Source organism: Podarcis bocagei (assembly GCF_964188305.1).
Source record: "Podarcis bocagei genome assembly, chromosome: 2".
NCBI lineage: Eukaryota > Metazoa > Chordata > Lepidosauria > Squamata > Lacertidae > Podarcis > Podarcis bocagei.
The window spans coordinates 27,925,322-27,945,501 of NC_138126.1; the positions used below are offsets into that span (position 1 = coordinate 27,925,322).

Here is a 20,180-nt window from a genome sequence, read left to right on the forward strand (position 1 = left end):
AGGAATACTTTCAATCCTTAAAACTCTTAAGTCGTACAGATTTTTCATATGGCTTAATTGTACGTAACTTTGGGTAGATAATGCCCAGCATTTAATTTTTTTCTCTTTTCTTCTGCTTCTAAAAAAACCCCAAACTCACTTATCTGGAAGGTATCAGCCTTTACTGAAATTTATGGAGGTGTGTTGATAAAACTGTATGTGTATACCTTCTTTCCAATGAACAGATCCCCATATGTACATGTATATCTGCCCTTATTCTTCTGCTAGTGGTTATAATGGTCTAGACTAGTTTGTAAGTACACCTAGATAGGTCATGGTCACACAGCGTTGAGAAGGTTAGGGATAAAGTGTAGAAAATGCATTAAATGTTTAAGCTGACTTTCTGTTGTACCCTGAGACCTTAGCGGTCTTCCTGAATTCCTTCCTCTCCCTTCCTAAATGAACAACCAAGGTTGACCTTTGTGACCCTTGTTTCACCACTGCCCAACATCCTGATGCAGTGATGGCCACTGTGTCAGTTTCACAGGCAAAGACCTACAAAGGTTAGGTCAAGTCCTGCACTCTGAGTCTACAGCTGGAGTAAGATGGGGAAGCTACCTGAAATCTATGTTGGTCATCTTCCAGGAAGAAAGAAGAAAAGACTGTTGCAGATTTTAGGCTCATCTAGATCTGTAGCATGTAAGAGAAGGTACTGGCCTATATTAGTAAGTGGGGCGGGGGGCAGTTTAGGAAATAGAAGCAACATTTTACTGTTTATTTTCCTGCAATTCTGTGCATTTTGTTAACAGTACGAAATGTTTTGTTTAAAGTACAGCTTGCGCTGTTTGATCCAAGGCAGGGGTAAGCAAACTTTTTCAGCAGGGGGCCGGTCCACTGTCCCTCAGACTTTGTGGGGGGCCGGGCTATATTTTAGAAAAAATAATGAACGATTTCCTATGCCCCACAAATAACCCAGAGATGCATTTTAAATAAAAGGACAACATTCATAGAATCATAGAATCATAGAATCATAGAGTTGGAAGAGACCACAAGGGCCATCGAGTCCAACCCCCTGCCAAGCAGGAAACACCATCAGAGCACTCCTGACATATGGTTGTCAAGCCTCTGCTTAAAGACCTCCAAAGAAGGAGACTCCACCACACTCCTTGGCAGCAAATTCCACTGTCGAACAGCTCTTACTGTCAGGAAGTTCTTCCTAATGTTTAGGTGGAATCTTCTTTCTTGTAGTTTGGCTCCATTGCTCCGTGTCCGCTTCTCTGGAGCAGCAGAAAACAACCTTTCTCCCTCCTCTACTCCCTCTTCTACTCATGTAAAAACATGCTGATTCCTGGACCGTCTGAGGGCCAGATTTAGAAGGTGATTGGGCCGGATCTGGCCCCTGGGTCTTAGTTTGCCTACCCACGATCCAGGAGTATTCTGTACAACCTGTATTATCTCACACCACTGCCTTGCCTTGGGCCTCCTAGCCAACCTCCAGTCGAGTCCTACTGCTCTCTATTCAGTAATGGTGGCAGCTAACTATCCATTTGGCTATTCAATTGCAATTTTAATACCACTATGGGGCATTCAGATGCCCAGGTCTACTCAGTGACTGCCAGTGGGTGCCAGGGCACAGAGAGGGCTAAGAAAAGGACACCTGAGTATGTCACAATTTATTTGCATTTTTTTTTCTTTTTGGCACAGCAGTATCTACCAGTAAAAACCCCAAATAAGAAGCAAAGGGGGAGGGGAGAGACTGCAAATATGAAAAATCAAAATCACATTTCTGTCAACAAACTTTCCAAAGCCTGAATTCTTCCTGTCGCTGCGGCACACACCTTAGTTAGATCCCATTTGGATGATTGCAATGGACTCTACATGGGGGCTGCCTTTGAAATGTGCTCAGATACATCAACCAGCTCAAAGAGCTGCAGCCATATTATTGAGGGGGTCTGGGTATAGGGAGCATACGACTCCCTTTTTACAACAGCTCCGCTGGCTACTGGTCTGTTTCCGGGCACAAATCAAAGTGCCGGTTATGACCTATAAAACCCCGCATGGTTTTAGGTCCACGCTAAAACCTGGTGCTGTGCTGTCTTTATTGAAATTATTGGTATGGTTTTAATAGATTTTATATCTGCGTGTAGTTTTAATTCTATCCATGTTTGATTGTTTTTAATGGTGGAGTGGTTGTTGTTTTTTCTACAGCACGTTTTAGTGCTTCTTATTTTTATCTGTAAGCTGCCTTGATTTCTGTCAGGGGGGAAAGGCAGGGTATAAATAAATATGTATGCTCTCAGAAAGTGTTATAAGAATGTTATCTATCAGTGCTGGCGTCAGCACCTGCCTTGCTTGGGCAGTAGCAGATGGGGTCCCAATGCCGCAGAAGGGTCCTTAAAAAAATCTGTCCCTGTGCCTTGAAAAGCAATAGGTGGTTGGATGTGGCCACCACCTTAATTTCCTACAATGCTCCCAATATAGCATCACTCTGGGAAACTGGGAGGGATTGAAATAAAGTTGCACAGGAAAGCTTAGAGCACAGCTACTACTTAGTAGGAGGGCTCCTTCGAACTTGGAGCTGGCCCCGTTTTCCACCTCCGGCATATGGCTACCTTTGAGGTCGGATACAATGTTCCCAGCATCAGAGACATTTACACCCACACTGTGCCACATAATCCCATAAATACCCCTTGTCAGGAACTTAAAAACCACCAGCGGTATGCCGTGGTGCTATGCTTACTGTCAAAAAACGGTTATGTATATGAGGCTCAAGACTTGCAGAATATGTATTCATTAGCACTTTGGGCAGGTTCCTTATGTACTCCTGTTGTGAATGTCACCATCCTTCAATGATCACAAGAGTGATGGATGCATCAGGAAAATACAATGTTGGCTCAGATTTCAAAGCAGTTTGAGCTCCAATTGGCTTTCGGTTTCCCTAACCAGATTAGAGGAAGAAAGAGAGGCCGGTCACAGCAGATGCCCTGTCTCGGTTCATTACTCAACACCTGTTAAACTTGATTAACGGCCCCAGCTAATTATCTGTTAAGAGTATCTCATGCTGTGAAGGATCCCAGAGGTCTGCAAAGTTGACTTCATTTACATGTTTGTCTCCTTTCACAAGGTCTCTGTTAAACATCGCCCAGGAAAACAAAGCAGAAATCTACGGAGCATTTTTCACAATTCCCATGGGGTTTATTCACAACTTCAGAACTATGTAACCACACATACACACACCTACGCCCCTCTAACATATGTATTTGTTGTTGTTGTTGTTGTTGTTGTTCCTGTTGTTACTGAGGGAAGCTATTTTCTTCATTTCCTTTGTGCCCTAAGATTCCTGACAAGTTTACAGATGGAACAAGTTTTCATTTGTTTCTTCTTCTTCTTCTTCTTCTTCTTCTTCTTCTTCTTCTTCTTCTTCAGTTGAGAAAGTTGAGCCTCATGTATAGCTATTCTGGGGCTCTCGAATCTGTTTGCCTACGTCTGCATGGGATTATCGTTTGAGATCTGGCAGTGAATGAAAGTAGTGGTTCAACAGCAGCTCATACCATCACAATATTTGTGGACACTGAAGACATCTGAAGGCAGCCCTGTTTCGGGAAGCTTTTAATATTTGATGAATTATTGTATTTCAATAATTTGCTGGATGCCGCCCAGAGTGGCTGGGGAAGCCCAGCAAGATGGGCAGGGTATAAATAAGTTGTTGTTGTTGTTGTTGTTGTTGTTGTTGTTGTTGTTGTTGTTGTTGTTGTTGTTGTTGTTGTTGTTGTTATACAGCCACAGACTGGCTGCACAAAATCACATGACAATATTTTCAGGAGTTATTGCCCGCCATAGATTCCTCAGAGTCACAGCCCCAGAAGCTCCTTCACGTCAAACATTGCTGTGCAAGTTTGCAGCGTGAAAAGGGAACAAAAATACCTCTACGCGTCTTCAGACAGAATGCACTCTGACAGAGGACTCTCCAGAGAACACGAGCTACCACAATGCTGATGAAAAACCTGGAGCACAGTCCAATTGTAAGTGCTAAAAAAAGGAACATCAGTAGTTTAAACCAAAAGAAAACCAAAGGTGTCTGCTTTAAAGGGAGCAACAGATGTTCACTTAAATCAGGTGTGGGGAACCTGTGGCCCTCCAGATATTGCTGAACTACAACACTCCCGTCAGCCTCAGCAAGCATGACCAATGGCTAAGGATCATGGGAGTCGCAGTTCAGCAACTTCTGGAGGGACAAAAGTTTCCCATTCCTGCCTTAAATATTTTGACTTTTGGAAGAGGGGCTCATATATATATATATATATATATATATATATATATATATACACACATATATTTGCTTTCGTAGATTTTCACGGGTACAGGAATGCAGGTTTTGGTGTTTTGGTGTTTTGGTGTTTTCGGGTATCTTCCCGTGTAAGAGTTGGGGTGTCTAGGCGACGTTTCGACGAGGTCTCACTCGTCATCTTCAGGCTGGTGCTTTCGGCTTCTTGTTACTAGAACAGAGCAGGATCTCAGTGTTTGAGTTCCTATAAATACTGTTGAGGGGGTGTGGTGTATAGCCTCCAACGTTCTGGGCAGAGAGGAAGTTATATATATATATATATATATATATATATATATATATATATATATATATATAAATATATATATATATATATATATATATATATATATATATATATATATATATATATATATATATTTATTTAAAATTGGCATTGTGTAAGCCTGGCACATCCTTAGTCAAAGCCCCATCCTCTGGTCCATCCTCTGGACTCTAGATCCAGGTCTAGAATAAGCAGTTGTCTCCAAATGCTCCTGTTAGTTTCATAAGGCTTGCCAAACTGTTCATCAGTTTTGCAAATAAGATTTTCTAAAGGCAGGGAGAAGAAGAAGAAGAAGAGTTTGGATTTGATATCCCGCTTTATCACTACCCGGCGGAGTCTCAAAGCGGCTCACATTCTCCTTTCTCTTCCTCCCCCACAACAAACACTCTGTGAGGTGAGTGAGGCTGAGAGACTTCAAAGAAGTATGACTAGCCCAAGGTCACCCAGCAGCTGCATGTGGAGGAGTGGAGATGCGAACCCGGTTCCCCAGATTACGAGTCCACCGCTCTTAACCACTACACCACACTGGCTCTCAGTGTGGTGTACTGGCTATCAGAACGCAAGAGTACTTCTAATGGAACAGAACAATTATCTGCAATGGGCTGTTAACAACTGGGGTGTCGTCTCAAAAGAAACCTCCTGGAGGAGGAAGTACTGTGAAACATAGTCAAAGTACATTCCTCTCCCCATTATCTGGTTTATTTTCAAACCGAAGAAGTAACAAAGACACAGTTCTGTTCTCAATGCAGAACAGACTGTTAAATTGAAGACCAGAGCTACCCACCTCCCCATATCTAGCTGGATGGCTTTGAAATTGAAGAAATTCATGGAGGATAAGGCTATATCAATGGTGTGGCGTTTGCCCGTTCGTTGGAAAATGTCTGTACAGGCGGAGAGAAAGAGTTAATAGGTAGACCAATAGAAAAGCCAGAGGCGGAGCCTACTTGTTTATAGAAGGCCTTAACTCGAGATTTAGTTAGTTAGTTGGTTGGTTGGGAAAAGGCAGTTGGGAAAGCAGTTGGCAGACAGATGGGAATAGAGAGACAGTACAGTAGGTTCTTGTGTGAGGGGAGGTAGAAGAGTTAGAGACAGAATAAAATAAGACTAAGAGGGTAAAAAGGGTAACAGCATTTCGAATGCATTTAAAGTTTATTTGTGTTTGCAATAAACTACAATCTTCATTGTTAACTTAAGAACCTGACTGAGACTAAGTGATTTACTGGAGAGGACCTGGTTGGTAGCAGCGGATTAGTGGTGTACAGGTCAATAGTCCATGAGACAACCAGGGGCTCCGTACAAATGCCACAAATGTCTACTAGCCATAATGGCTATGCTCTGCCTCCACTGTCAGAGGCAGTCATGTTTCTGACTGCACAGGAGAAGAGAGTGCTCTCACAAGGGTCCTGCTTGTGAGTTTTCCACAGGGTGGCCCCTGTGACAACAAGGTGCTGGACTCCAATCCAGCAGGCTCCTCTTATGCCCTTAGTTTGCCTTCATCTCTGCCTTTTCTCTTCCAGCTGAGAGATCAAATTCAGTACACTTGAGGGGAGGGAGGGAGGAAAGAAACCCCGCTCAGTGTACTTGATACTGAGGCTATTACATAAATTAGATGGCAAGAATGTTCCCTGGAGGACTCAGTTCTCAGACCTTCAGGGAAAGCGGTAGGGAAGTGGGAGGGGACGAGGGAAGGAGTAGGTCTCACCTCTGCAATCTACTCAGACCTCTGCCTTCTTGTTGAAACAAGTTTGCATTTGAACTTGGGTCTCTTTCGCGGCAGGCTATTGCTTTTTAATGCACAGTTTTTCAGCGTTGTTTGATGTCTCTTAGTATCCACTACCTTATTTACTCCTGAGCCTGAAGCTAAACTCCTCAAGTAAAACACATCTAAGGAATTTTGAGATACGGGGACAGGGGGAATTCAATATTCAGCAACATTATTACTTGGAGGCAAGAGAGGGAGGACTCATGTACACTACTTGGTTCGCTCCTGGATTTTGCTTATACCAAAATGTCTGGGAAATTTTGAGGGGGGAGAAGCACTCCAAGAGTTTCAATAGGACCAGTGAAATTTTTTGGGGAGGTACCACACATTCCCATAAATTTCTCCACCATGTAGGGTCAAACCAGACATAATACTAATCACACCATTAGCCCTTGCTCATTAAATAATAATATATATATTTTTAAATAAATGGCAGTGGGAGAGGGAAGAGAGCGTGGGGAGTCAATCACAATTATGGTGGAGAATCTTATGACCGCAATCTTTGGCCACAATCTGTCTAGAGGAGTAGATCTGTGATGGGCAGGACCAGAGCTATACTCCACTCTTTCTTTCCCAATATTGTTATCATTCCACACTCTCCCACTCACTCATACTCCATCCACACACACTCGCACACAAATTTGCATACACCCAGGCACCCCAATCATTCATCACCCACCCATCCATTCGTTTTCCAAACACACACACCAGTCACCCACTCATACATACAAGCTTGCACCCTATTCATCTATTCGTTCTCTGTTTCACACATGCATCCTCCCACACACACCACCCATCCCTTCACACACAAAAGACCCTTTTGCCTCTTGGCTTTTGGAGACCAAAAGACGGGCTCTGAGTGGTCTACTGCCGCTACCACTGCAAAGTAAAGAGACCAGAGGATCCCCATCCCACAGTCACAAAGCATTTAGCCTCCTTCCTTTGTTTGGAAACCTTTCTCCCTCCATCAGTTAGAAACCAGGTGGCACCCAAAAGTCCTAACTGTAGCCTTCTCAACCATATTTGCAGTGGAAGTGCAAGCATACATACCAAAACTAGGCCCCTTGTTTTTCTTTTGATAATGCAGAAGCACCTTCTAAGGACTGGATTAGGGTTTTTTTGCTTGTGGTACCGCATTTGATTATCACACGGGGGGGGGGGGATTCTTCTAGAATGACTATCCAGAACTGGTACTCCAAACTTTGAGACATGGCAATAATGGAGAGACAAATGTGTAACCTTAAGGCACTCAAAGGACCAAGAAACCCAAAGGCAAGAGATTTGGTTTTCAACCTCTTGGCGTGATTCCCCCACCCATTTTGTTAATTGGGGAGATGGTGAGAAACAAGTCCCACTCAGGTACGTACATAGAGATGGGACTCATAAGCGGTTCATTCAGATTCGTAACAGTTGTCCGGAGCTAGGAGATACAGTTAGAGAAATTACAGGATAAAAGCTGAAGTGCATGAGAGGAGGGCTGAGCAAGTGATGATTGGAATAATAATAATAATAATAATAATAATAATAATAATAATAATAATAATAATAGTTTTTTATTTATACCCCGCCCTCCCCAGCCAAGGCCGGGCTCAGGGCGGCTAACAAGCAATAATAAAAACAAGTTGAATGAATACAACTTAAAAACAAGATTAAAATACAACAATTAAAATAATGAAACATTAAAAAATTAAAATGCAGCCTCATCACAGGAGAAAGGAAAATGGAAAAAGAAAGAGGGGGAGGGAATCAAATTGGCTCCAAGCCAAAGGGCAGGCGGAACAACTCTGTCTTACAGGCCCTCCGGAAAGAAATCAGATCCCGAAGGGCCCTGGTCTCATGAGGCAGAGTGTTCCACCAGGCCGGAGCCAGAGTTGAAAAGGCCCTGGCTCTGGTTGAAGCTAATCTAACTTCCTTAGGGCCCAGGACCACTAGGGTGTTGCTATTTATGGACCTTGAGGCTCTCCGTGGGGCATACCAGGAGAGGCGGTCCTGTAGGTACGAGGGTCCTAGGCCGTGAAGGGCTTTAAAGGTCAAAACCAGCACCTTAAATCTGACCCTGTACTCCACCGGGAGCCAGTGCAGCTGGAAAAGCACTGGGTGAATATGCCCCCATGGCAGAGACCCCGTGAGAAGCCTCGCTGCAGCATTCTGCACCCGCTGGAGTTTCTGGGACAGCTTCAAGGGCAGCCCCACGTAGAGTGAATTACTGTAGTCAAGCCTGGAGGTGACCGTCGCATGGATCACTGTGGCCAGGTTGGGAATGTGAAGGTTGTGTTTGTAAGAGAACCTTGAGAAAAGCAGGAGCTATTGCTATAACTATGGGGGAAGCAGTAGGGAGGGAAAGGTAAGGAAAAGTCTGCCTTGTGATTAAACTAGTAACAGCTGGTAAAAGGAGGCATTGCCATATGTGGATATAACTACCCTTTTGCTTCCTCTTTGCTTGAAAAGTGTCAAAATACTGCTGTTTGAAAGACTTGGGTGTGGGTCACTCCCTCACTTGGGGTCTTGGGTCTCACCGCACTGCAATGCTTTTGAAAAAGATGTCCTGTCTGGCTGACAATTCTTGTTTGGGTTCTGTTGGCCATTCCAGGCCCTGATATTTCTCTGACAATTTGGTGTCAGAAGTGGCGAGAAGCTACTTTTTAAGGATAGTCCTGAAGATGGCCTAAATGTCAGAGAAGGGGGGGGGGGAGAGATGCAATTTAAAACTACAACTACTCTTCCGCACTCAGGATTTGATGTTATCAACCATTGTGATACATGGATATTCCATTTAGATGTGTGTATGCTGGATATGTTATTTTGGGAGTATTGCTTGTTTCTTATGATAAAAGTTCTTCTTAAAAAAAAAAACTAATTCAAAAGGTTGCCAAAAAACAACCCGCAATACACAGAGTCAAAGAGGAAGCCACAATGAGACAAAAGAGGGGGTGAGTTGAGCAGCACAAGCACTAGAAAGGGAGCCGTGGCTGAGGAAAAAGGGGCAGCACTGACCCCAGGGAAGCCAGATGCAGCCTGGCTGGTGTGCCTCCACTTGTTGGATGACAACTTTCATCAAGCCTGAGCATCGGCCATGCTGGTTGGGCTGATCTCCAACAATATTTGAAAGGTCGTGGGTTCCCCACCCCTGGCTGAAACCATGGTCCCTATCTGGATGCCTCCTCCATCACTGTTGCTACCTGTTTTATTTTTTCCATTGTGTGCTTTTAAAAAAAATGCATTGGAATTTGTACATTGCCTAGGGAGAATTTGTATCAAGAAAGGCAGGATAGAAATATATTTTTTGTTGTTGTTGTTGTTGTTGTTGTTGTTGTTGCTGCCATTGTTGTCATTACCACCACCACACCTCTAGTCTCTAAACTCCAATGTAATTTTTTAAAACAACATGGCTACCAAACTGCAAGTAAACCAACTACAGTGGTACCTCAGGATGCGAACAGTATCCATTCTGGAGCCCCGTTCGCATCCCGAACAGAACGTAAGACGCGACAGCGCATCTGTGCGTGAGCGGGTCGCGTTTCGCCGCTTCCACGCATGCGCGTGACGTCATTTTGACCGTCTGTGCATGCACGAGCGGCGAAACCTGGAAGTAACGCACTCCATTACTTCCGGGTCGCCGCAAAGCGCAACCCGAAAGCGCTCAACCTAAAGCGTATTTATCCCAAGGTATGACTGTATGCTTCTTTAATGGTTATTTGCTTATCAACCCTAAATCAATGCTTTGAACGGAAGGATCTACCATGGAATTTCCATTATTCAAACTCCAACCGGCAGACTTTCATCCATTGGCATTTTTCGCCCTATATGTTTCATCTCTGTCACTGTACGGAATCCTCTCTTTTGTTTATCCAAACTTCCAATTACCTGAATATTTTAGAGCTTTCCTGTTTGGAATTGCAAGGTCACATCCAATTTTATCTTCTCAAATAAGTCTTCCTTGTTCCCTCTTAACCTGAACTAATGGTACCCTATGGACATTGCGCTGTGGAATAAATGCAGCTCTTGGTTCAGAGCGGCAACCTGAGGGGGAGAAAAACAACTTATTGCTGTAATTGAGCTTCAAGTAATTCCAATACAAACAAATTTTCAGTGTGGTTTTGGTTTTTGTCTGCTGGAAGATTAGCTGCTTATCTATCCCAGCACGATAGATAACAGCTCCTCTCCCTATTGTAGGCTAAGCATCCAGTACCATAGGGCAGGAAACCACCAAGAGACACCATTTACAAAACAAAGATAAACCATCATGGTTGCATTTATTTATTTTTTTGCCCACAGTCAATCCTGATCTACCTGTCTGTGCTGAAAGTGAACATGTGTTTCTCTGCTCCAGCAGAGGAAGATTTCAGGGTGTGGACAAGGTATCAGGGTAGGGGATTTCTGAGGTATGTGTGACAAAGGTGGGAAAGGTTAACCCCTTCCCACCCACAATGTGGTCATAGGAAGACAGGGGAATTCCCTGCTGGGTCTTTTTAAGAGGTACAACTAGTACTAGCATGCTGTTTAATACCCTATACTTATGTAGTATATCCCTGAAACTCTGGACTCACGTCTAAAATACGTATAATTTATCTTAACTAGGGATGGGGGAGAAATTTGATTCTGTTTGCATTTAAAAGCAAACTTACCCAATTTGCACTGTTCAAAACAGTACATGAACTGGAACACAGCTGTACTTTGAAATCTGCAATTTTCTGAATTTTTCAGTGCCTTTCACCAGTCAAGTAATGCATACAAAATTGCACGCACCAGAGTAAAAGGCATTAAAATGCATATATTCATGAAAATAACACACAAAAATGAACTGAGGAAATTGCTTAGCAAAAAAGTGTACATTAAACAAAATTGCACAAAGAATGTGCGTATTAGGAGAAATTTGCACAAAATGCTGGTGATTTTTCATAGCAGAGAGATCCAAGGTGACACTGGGCAAATGTGATGTCACGAACGAACTCTTAACTCTTAAAGCTGGAATTTTGCTAATAGTTTGAAAGAGAATGGCATGACACTAATATGAGGACAAGCTACTGGGGTGGGTAGAGGAAGCATTATCCTTCATATGAAATTTTTTTTCCCAAACTAAAATCTCTTCTTCACCACAGTGCCATAAATTATACAAAGTTCGTCCCATTTTCCATCATGTTAATGTCTGTTACTGGAGAACTATCAGAGGTAGAAAACGCTGAAAGAATTAAAGTCTCTAGAAGCTGCCAGACCTAACAGAGAGCAGTAAAAGAACTGCATTACTTTAAAAGTTGGGATCGGAATTTGTTTCCCCATTAGGTCAGCAAGTCTCCGCATACTGCACATATGCTGTAAATTTTATGAAGTGTATTAACTAAGTTTATTAATATTTGAAAATTACTCACAAAATCAATTGCAGAAATAGAGCTGAAATATTCACTACCATGTTCCAGCCCTAGCAGAACTTCAAACTGTCTTCTGCTGCATAAATAAAAGAGGCAAAACATACAGAGTTTTCATTTCAAAGCATTGCCAGCCTTTACAGAATCCCATAATAGTATTTCCTCCCCCCTCTCCCTCTCTCTTGGAATTACCATATGGTTTAATGTGCTTTAAGATTTTTTGACTGATGGTCCTTTAGCAAATTTCTGTGCTTTTGCTGAGGGGCAATTAATTGTGATTTGCATGATTTCATCAGCAATCTAAAAGCTACAAAGGCAGAGTCAAGCAATGATACAAATACGAGCGTAATTCCTTCCCGGTTGGCTAAAACTATTCTGTTTTCAGGTGGACAGGACACAAATGCAGACATGGAGTGGGAATCTCCCATAAATTGCAAGATAAAATGAAGGAACAAAAAGAGGAGCGAGCAACCTAACAACCAAGTGAGGCAAAAGCTGTATTTTGTCCAGCCTCCTCTTTCCAAGCCTCTGGGAACATCACGAACTGTTGCATGAAAGAAAAGGCAAGCAGGAAAAAGGACTGCGCAAGAAGGAATTGTTTTAAAATACTGGGAAATACAGTAAAGTTCAGTACAGTGGTACCTCGGGTTAAGTACTTAATTCGTTCCGGAGGCCGTACTTAACCTGAAACTGTTCTTAACCTGAAGCACCACTTTAGCTAATGGGGCCTCCTGCTGCCGCTGTGCCACCGAAGCACGATTTCTGTTCTCATCCTGAAGCAAAGTTCTTAACACGAGGTACTATTTCTGGGCTAGCGGAGTCTGTAACCTGAAGCATATGTAAACTGAAGCGTATGTAACCCGAGGTACCACTGTATCTGGAGGAACTTCACGGCAGCAATTTAAGACAAGCAACATGATAAGCTGTAATGTGGAAGCGTTAAGGATTGCCCTCACTTTGAAATGACCCCAACTTGAATGGGCTGCGTGGCATTGTGATGTCATCGTGCTCACTGAAGAATCCTTGATTGGCTCAGAGTGATGGCAATATAGTTCAGGAAGCAGTTTGCTTTGCTTGTTCTCACTGATGTCATTATGTAACCAAACCCGAACAGCTATGTGGACAGGTCCGTTTCCAAGATGAAGAAGACCAAAGATGAAGGGCCATAAAGCTGTAGTGGACTGGGGAATGGATGGTCAGCAAGCAGACAGCAAACACACTTTACATACATGTTGTAGTTCCAGTGGGTATCCCACTCCCCACAAAGCTAAAATTTCCACTAGGTAAGAGAGGGAAAGGAATGAGATTACTCTATATCTTAGATTAAAATCTGAGCCAGAGTTTCATTCATTGGCTCAGAGATAAAGTAAATGTCTCTGAAACCTCTCTAATCCAGAGATCAACTTTGTTTTCCGCTAGAAATAAATTTTTCAACAGCAATCTTGTGACTGAAAGGTCAGAGTCCACTTTCAGGTTTTACAATTAATATTGTGAGAGCGTAGAATTCTTCTTTAGATATTAAACTCATGGACTCTAGTCTGTTGAAACACATGCCATAATAAAATGTGCTGGTCTTTACAGTGCTATAAGACTCTTGTTGAAAAAGCAGGCATGATCTCTGGCCAAGTATCGGGATCCGCCAGGGAGGCTGGTGAATATAAATGGAGATCTAGTGCTGCTAGGTTGCCTGCCTCAGTAAGATGCTTACTTTAATTTCCTGATCCCCCCCCCCAAACCAAGCCAATCTGCTTTATTGCATCTTCAGTCAGTTCAATTAACAAATAAACAAAACATTATGCTTCTGACACTGCATCAAGTGTGTATTGTGGCTTCACACTTCATTAATTGGAAACCGACATATGGCAATTTTTAGGTCACTGTTGCACCACTGAAAACAGACACATCCATCAATGCCAACATCTCTCATGTGCTGAGCAGCACCCACTGCTTTTAGCAAAAGGGTTAACATTATTATAAAAGGAAGATAAAATGGAATACTGTACTGGCACGTTTCTAAAGAAAAGGGCTACGTTTTAGGAGAGCATCGCTGACAATCCTCAGTGTTAACTGAATGAGCACAGGGAAGCTCTTGTCTTGTTTTGTTCTGTTTTTAAATCATCCTTATTCCACTTTTCGAACCTCAGGTGGAACCCCTCAAGGAGGCTTGCAATCGCAAGTTAAAAGTATAATACAATCATAATAAATGAAATAAATAAAACAAAACCGTGTAAATTATAGGTAGAAACTTGAGAAATCAATTCAAGAGTGTGTGTGTGTGTGTGTGTGTGTGTGTGTGTGTGTGTGTGTGTGTGTTATCAGCCACCCTGCATTGATTACTCCCCCACCTTATGTGATCATTGTTGGGAAAAAGCACCAAGGCAAAAGCCAGCTCCAGATTGCTGGAATGCGAAACAGGATGTTGTGGTTTGCTGCTGTACTGCTGGAGAAAAGGTGGAGCCTATTCTCTGTACTGAGCACCGGATGTTAGCTCAGTGTGTCATCTGACCTGTGCTGGAAGTACAGGGGAGGAGTTTGAGTCTCTTCTGATGGAGTCTGAAGGGTACAGTCACATTTCTATGGACTGCTGAGTGACAGGAATAAAACATGTAAAAGGACTCCTGTCTGTCTCATTTCTCCTCCCTGGGAGAATGCAGGGAGGGAGAGAGAAGCAGAGAAGCAGAGGGTGTGTTCTATCTCACGTCTAATGAGAAGAATCGCCGGGTTTGTTTACCTAGCCTGCCGGGGGACGCAGACGGACGGTAAACACAGTATCTCGCTCAATTGCCTCGGGGGAGGCCAGGTACCTCTGACTGTGAGCGAAGATACTAACAATCATAACAGAGCATAAAATGTTGTTGTTGTTACTGAAACTGTTATTTCATTTATGAATTGCTTCTGACGAAGCATCTTACAGCAATTTCACAATACAAAAAACTACGGTATCCCTCTGGCCTTATTTTGCGCTGACAAGGGTGAACTTTGATTATGGGAAACAAAGAGGAACGGTGCTTTGCACACAGAATGAGCCCTGTGCACAGAATTGTCTGGCCTAACAACACAGGTAGAAACTTGCACGTGTCACTAAATCTTCTCTCTGTGGGATTCAAGAAGGTGCTTTCCCTCACAAGTCTGTACACCCGAACACCTCTCCTCTTCAACAACTGGGGGTGTCAGGGCAGGTCACGACACACAGCCAAGCAAGGGAAGAGGAAGCTTCAGTCTGTGATGGAGAGCTGGCGCAACTGTCTTCCCAAGCCCCACCCTCTCTCTTCCCCAACCAGCTGACCACCCAGCCCTCCTTACTTGTAAGCAGACTTTCTTGTGCAAAGTTACTGCCTGCAAAGTTACTGAGCCAGATGGACCAATAGCCTAACTCAATGCAAGGCAGATCTTATGTTTCTATGTTTGGAGGTGGCAGCAGTAGAATTCAGCAGCTGTCATTCTTTACCTCAAAAGCCCTCTTGAAAGACCCTGTTGATGGCACTGTGTCTTAGGACGGGCATTGATGGGAGGGCTTTGCCCCAGAGTTTATGACTCATGGTTTGTCTGGGAGAAGGAAACCATGAACCGGGGTTCAAAAGATACTCTTATGTCAAATGATGGCTTAGCTCAGCGATGTGCCAGAACAACCAGGGAGGAGCAAAGTGGCCATGATCCCAGAGCCTGTGTGCTACTGTGTTCACACCAAACTATGGTTTGGCTTAGCATGATGTGCAGACCAGGCCCTTGTCTGTTGTTTTAAGTTTTAGTCTATAATATAACTACGACTTTCAAACCCAGTGGTTAGAATCATAGCTGCCACCTCTGGGGGGCCCCTGAGTGCCTCAGGACCCACAAAATTTCCACTGTGGGTGCCTAAGCATGTCTACGGCCGTAGCAGGCCCCAATAGAGGCCCTGAAGTGGAGGCAGAGGCCCTGGCCCAGTTGCTGCTGCCTCAGCGCCAGAAAGCCAACGGAGGCAAGGCAGCGGGTGGCGGTGGCAGGCAGAGACCAAGCAGTGTGTGTGTGTGTGTGTGCGCGCGCACGCACATGCGCATGATATAGCATCATGACGTCACTTTGTGTGTGCGCCACTGGGCTCCCACAATTGGGGGCCCAAGTTGGCGCCACTGGTTAGACTGAAGACCTCCTTTCTCGGGATAGCACAAAGCTAAGGGCTTTGCGACAGACCACCTTTTTACGCAGACTTTGATTTGTGTAGAAAATTCTCTCTTTCCCTGCTCCCCTTTATCTTTTTGCAAGTGAGCCGGGTAGCTGAAAAGAGTTGGAAGGGCTGCCTTCCTGTTTGTTCCCTGCTCTGGCACCTTTCCGTTCTGTGCTCCCCGAGTAGCACCATTCTAAAGGCTAATAGCCCTGGAGGAGGCCAGGGAAGCCTAGAAGAAAAGGCCAACCATGGCGCAGTTAAAAAGGTCAAAAGTTGCTCCCTGAAGGGAGAGAAGGGGACGTGAGTGAGGGATGAGAGAAAGACAGCTGCAAAGGCTAAGAGCTGTACACCAAAGGGCGAGATGCTTGTCTTTTGTTGCTCAAATTGTTCGCCTCAGGGAGGGGTTCGGCCTTTTTGTTGTGGTTCTCCTCCTTGCTGCAATTACCCTGCAAATCCCTGGCTCTGGCAAGAAAATAGGAAGCGAATCTTGAAATTAATCATAATAATAGCAATGGCAATAACTCTTTGGAACTATTTATTTACTTTTAAGGAAGGCCAAGGCACAACAGTAGCACAGCCGTACCTTTGTGGATGTAAAAGTAGAAGTGGGTGTGTTCATGAATGTGCATGGTAACTGCTTCTCGGTTTCTTTTGTACCAACAGCAGATGCACACAAAATAACAAGGCCTGCAATTTTAAGCAGACCCTTCAAATGTCCCTATTTTCCAGGGACACTCCCGGATTTGAAGAAGCCGGTCTGGTTTCTGATTTTATCCCAGAATGTCCCGCTTTTCCCTATTTCCATTGGAGAAATGTCAGAGGGAATGGAATAAGACATCTCTATTTTCATCGGAGAAATGTTGGGGGCTATGTTTTAAGCTAGGCACTGAATTTCTGTGTGCCATCCAGCACCCTCTGGTTCACAACTACTTATCTTTGTTGCCTCCAGCAGTAAAGAGCCAAGTGCTTCCTTTTGTTTAATCTAAAGTGAGCTACTTCTTTAGCATCAAAGGTGGCCTCTGTGTTGACCTTACCTGGGCACCAGGATAAGATATTTCTGCTTTTGTAAAAGCTCCGTCCAGGCCAGCTGCTCACGCTGCTCTGAATCAACACCTTAGAAGTAACCCCAGGAGCCAGCTGATTTAACACAGTGGGTGAAAGGCAGTTTTCCACAAGCCAGTGGGAGCAGGCAGATGGACTAAGAGCGCCACACAGAATATGAAATGTTATTTGAAAAGTGATTGGCAATGGAGAAAGGTAGTCGGCTGCTATTTACTCAGTAGCTACCTGCCAAAAAGAAAAGAAAAAAGGGGGGTTTCTGAACTTAATATGCCAGTATCCTCCTTTGAGAAACCAATGTCGTTTTCAATGTACAGAATTTATAAATGACACTGCAGTCCTGAGTATCCCATTGGTAGAGATGCCCCTGACTCGGGAGCACATCAAACAAAAGGAAATTCCCTGCACAGAAGTAATATAAATAGGAAATCTGAATGATGTGTAGTTTGTGATATTCAAGCAAGAGCTGGACCATAAAGAAGGCTGATCACCGAAGAATTGATGCTTTTGAATTCTGGTGCTGGAGGAGACTCTGGAGAGTCCCATGGACTGCAAGAAGATCAAACCTCTCCATTCTTAAGAAAATCAGCCCTGAGTGTTCACTGGAAGGACAGATTGTGAAGCTGAGGCTCCAATACTTTGGCCACCTCATGAGAAGAGAAGATTCCCTAGAAAAGACCCTGATGTTGGGAAAGATGGAGGGCACAAGGAGAAGGGGACGACAGAGGATGAGATGGTTGGACCGTGTTTTTGAAGCTACCAACATAAGTTTGACCAAGCTGCGGGAGGCAGTGGAAGACAGGAGTGCCTGGCGTGCTCTGGTCCATGGGGTCACAAAGAGTCGGACATGACTAATCGACTAAACAATAACAAGGAATGGGGACAGAGGAGAAACTTGCTTCAGTTTGCATTTAAAGATGGACCTATCTAATTTACACTTCCTGGGGGGGGGACACAGCTGGAATAGATGGAACACTACCATTCTTTGAAATTTGCACGTCTCTGAATTTTGCAATGCAGTTCTCCAGCATGTACTAGGGGAAGGTGTGTGTAAATTCAAAATAAATAAATGAATAAAAATTGCTGTTTCTGAATCTCTAAGGTCTATTGAAGACTTTTAAAAACTCCAATGAACATTTTATTCTGATTATATCGTTTTTACAAATTTCTACTTTCTTCGTACAGACATCTCCCTACTTATGCAGGGGTTACATTCCCAGGTACCACATATATATGTAAAACTGCATACAGTGGCCACTGAATTAGGCCTTGTTAGCTGGTTGAGTCAGAAGCCTGCACATAGGCTGTAACTGCTGAGATGGAAACATAGACTATGTTAGGGCTGCCATGTTTCAAAAGTAAAAAACCAGGACACACTGAAAATTGTCTTTCCTAAGATCCAGGACAAAGCACTGCCTTTCAGAAATTTCCCCGGGGTGTGAATTCTGCCTTTGAAATCCCGGTAATGTCCAGGAAAATCCAGGCATATGGGAGCCCTAGAATATGTATACTGCCCTCACTGTAGTAGACAATCGGTAGGCCAATTTGGATTAGGTGTCTTCGGCAAAGATTGAGATGTGAACTTGTACACACACACACACACACACACACTTGAAAATTGGAACTGGATAATTCTCAGCACAATTCTACATCGCTGCAGGCCGTGCAAGAAAGATGGTCCTGCTCCTGCTGAAGAAGCTGGGAAACAATTGTAATCATGAGAAGAAAGCTGAAATTCGGTGAAATTGAAAAGGCGGCGCTGCAGAAGATGACATAAACCTGGAACGAAAAAGGACAGGCAAGCAGGATGGAGAACTACAAATGGAAATGGGGAAATCGTGGTCATAAGCCACAATAAAAATGAGCTGTTAGCCATCAACAATGCTCAGCTGCAGTGTAGATCCCTGGTTCAGATGGCATTTTCTTATTCGTAGATGGCCTATGCTGTTTGTTTGCTTTAATTTGTATCACTTTAAAAAAAATGTCCCTGTTCATTTTTACAACATAGCAGGTTTCCGACGGCAGTTTATCTGACAAAGACTGCAGAAAGGTAATCAAGTTGAGAAATACAAAATGCTCCTTTTTTTTTTGCCCGCAGGCTTCCAGAGGGACATGAAAAAAGCAATTTCTGTGTGCATATCCTAAATGTAATGTCTAGTCTTAATCAATGTTACTTCTGCAGGAGAGAGGGGGAAAGGGATAATGAGAAGCATCACTACTTATCACTCTGACCACAGCGCAGAGCAAGTTCTTGTGCAGGCAAGCAGAATTGCAGATCCAACTTAATTTCATCTGAACAAAGTTTTAAAGGTTCCAGGAGATGCGGCGGAAGAATATGCAAGAGCTGGGGGGGGGGAGCGTGTCCCTTTTAAGTGCCTCTCCTCCTCTCTCTATCAATCAAGCTGACCCCTCCTCCTCAAACCCCATTTACCAGCATTTCCTGGGAGGCAGTACGCAGCCTTCCCTTTTGTTGTCAGTTAAACCTGCCCCTCTATTATCCCTTGCCTTTTCCCTCACCAGTTTGCAGGCTCTGTAGTGGCAGATCTGCATAAATGAAAATATTTGCTGTTGTTTATAATAATAATAATAATAATTTATTATTTATACCCCGCCCATCTGGCTGGGTTTCCGCAGCCACTCTGAGCTGCTTCCAACAAAACACTAAAATACAATAACCTATTAAACATTAAAAGCTTCCCTAAACAGGGCTGCCTTTAGATGTCTTCTAAAAGTTTGGTAGTTATTTTTCTCTTTGACATCTGATGGGAGGGCGTTCCACAGGGTGGGTGCCACTACCAAGAAGGCCCTCTGCCTGGTTCCCTGTAACTTGGCTTCTCGTATTTAGGGAACCGCCAGAAGGCCCTCGGCGCTGGACCTCAGCATCCGGGCAGAACGATGGAGGTGGAGACGCTCCTTCAGGTATACTGGACCGAGGCCATTTAGGGCTTTAAAGGTCAGCACCAACACTTTGAATTGTGCTCGGAAATGTACTGGGAGCCAGTGTAGGTCTTTCAAGACCGGTGTTATATGGTCTTGGCGGCCGCTCCCAGTCACCAGTCTAGCTGCCGCATTCTGGATTAGTTGTAGTTTCTGGGTAACCAGTTTAGTCATGTCTCCCTCTTCGTGACACCCATGGACCAGAGCACACCAGGCACTCCTGCCTTCCACACATGAAGGAAAATACTCCCTGCTTATTTAAAACGGAGAAACAAGATACCTCAAAATATTGTATGAGGAGAAGACCCAGACATCAGTGGCAGAAC

At 43.8% G+C, this 20,180-nt stretch overlaps 1 protein-coding gene and 1 long non-coding RNA gene across 9 annotated transcripts in view; both read right to left on the bottom strand.

Annotated features, from left to right (window-relative positions):
* Window positions 1–20,180, bottom strand: part of FHIT (fragile histidine triad diadenosine triphosphatase) — a 1,070,670-nt gene that overhangs the window by 565,237 nt on the left and 485,253 nt on the right. The window lies entirely within an intron of this gene.
* LOC308581707 lies at window positions 3,151–13,735 on the bottom strand. The gene is made up of 4 exons (XR_014005198.1): window positions 12,584–13,735; window positions 11,718–11,793; window positions 10,216–10,371; window positions 3,151–3,489 (listed from the first exon to the last, which is right to left on the bottom strand). It is a non-coding gene; the product is annotated as an uncharacterized lncRNA (long non-coding RNA).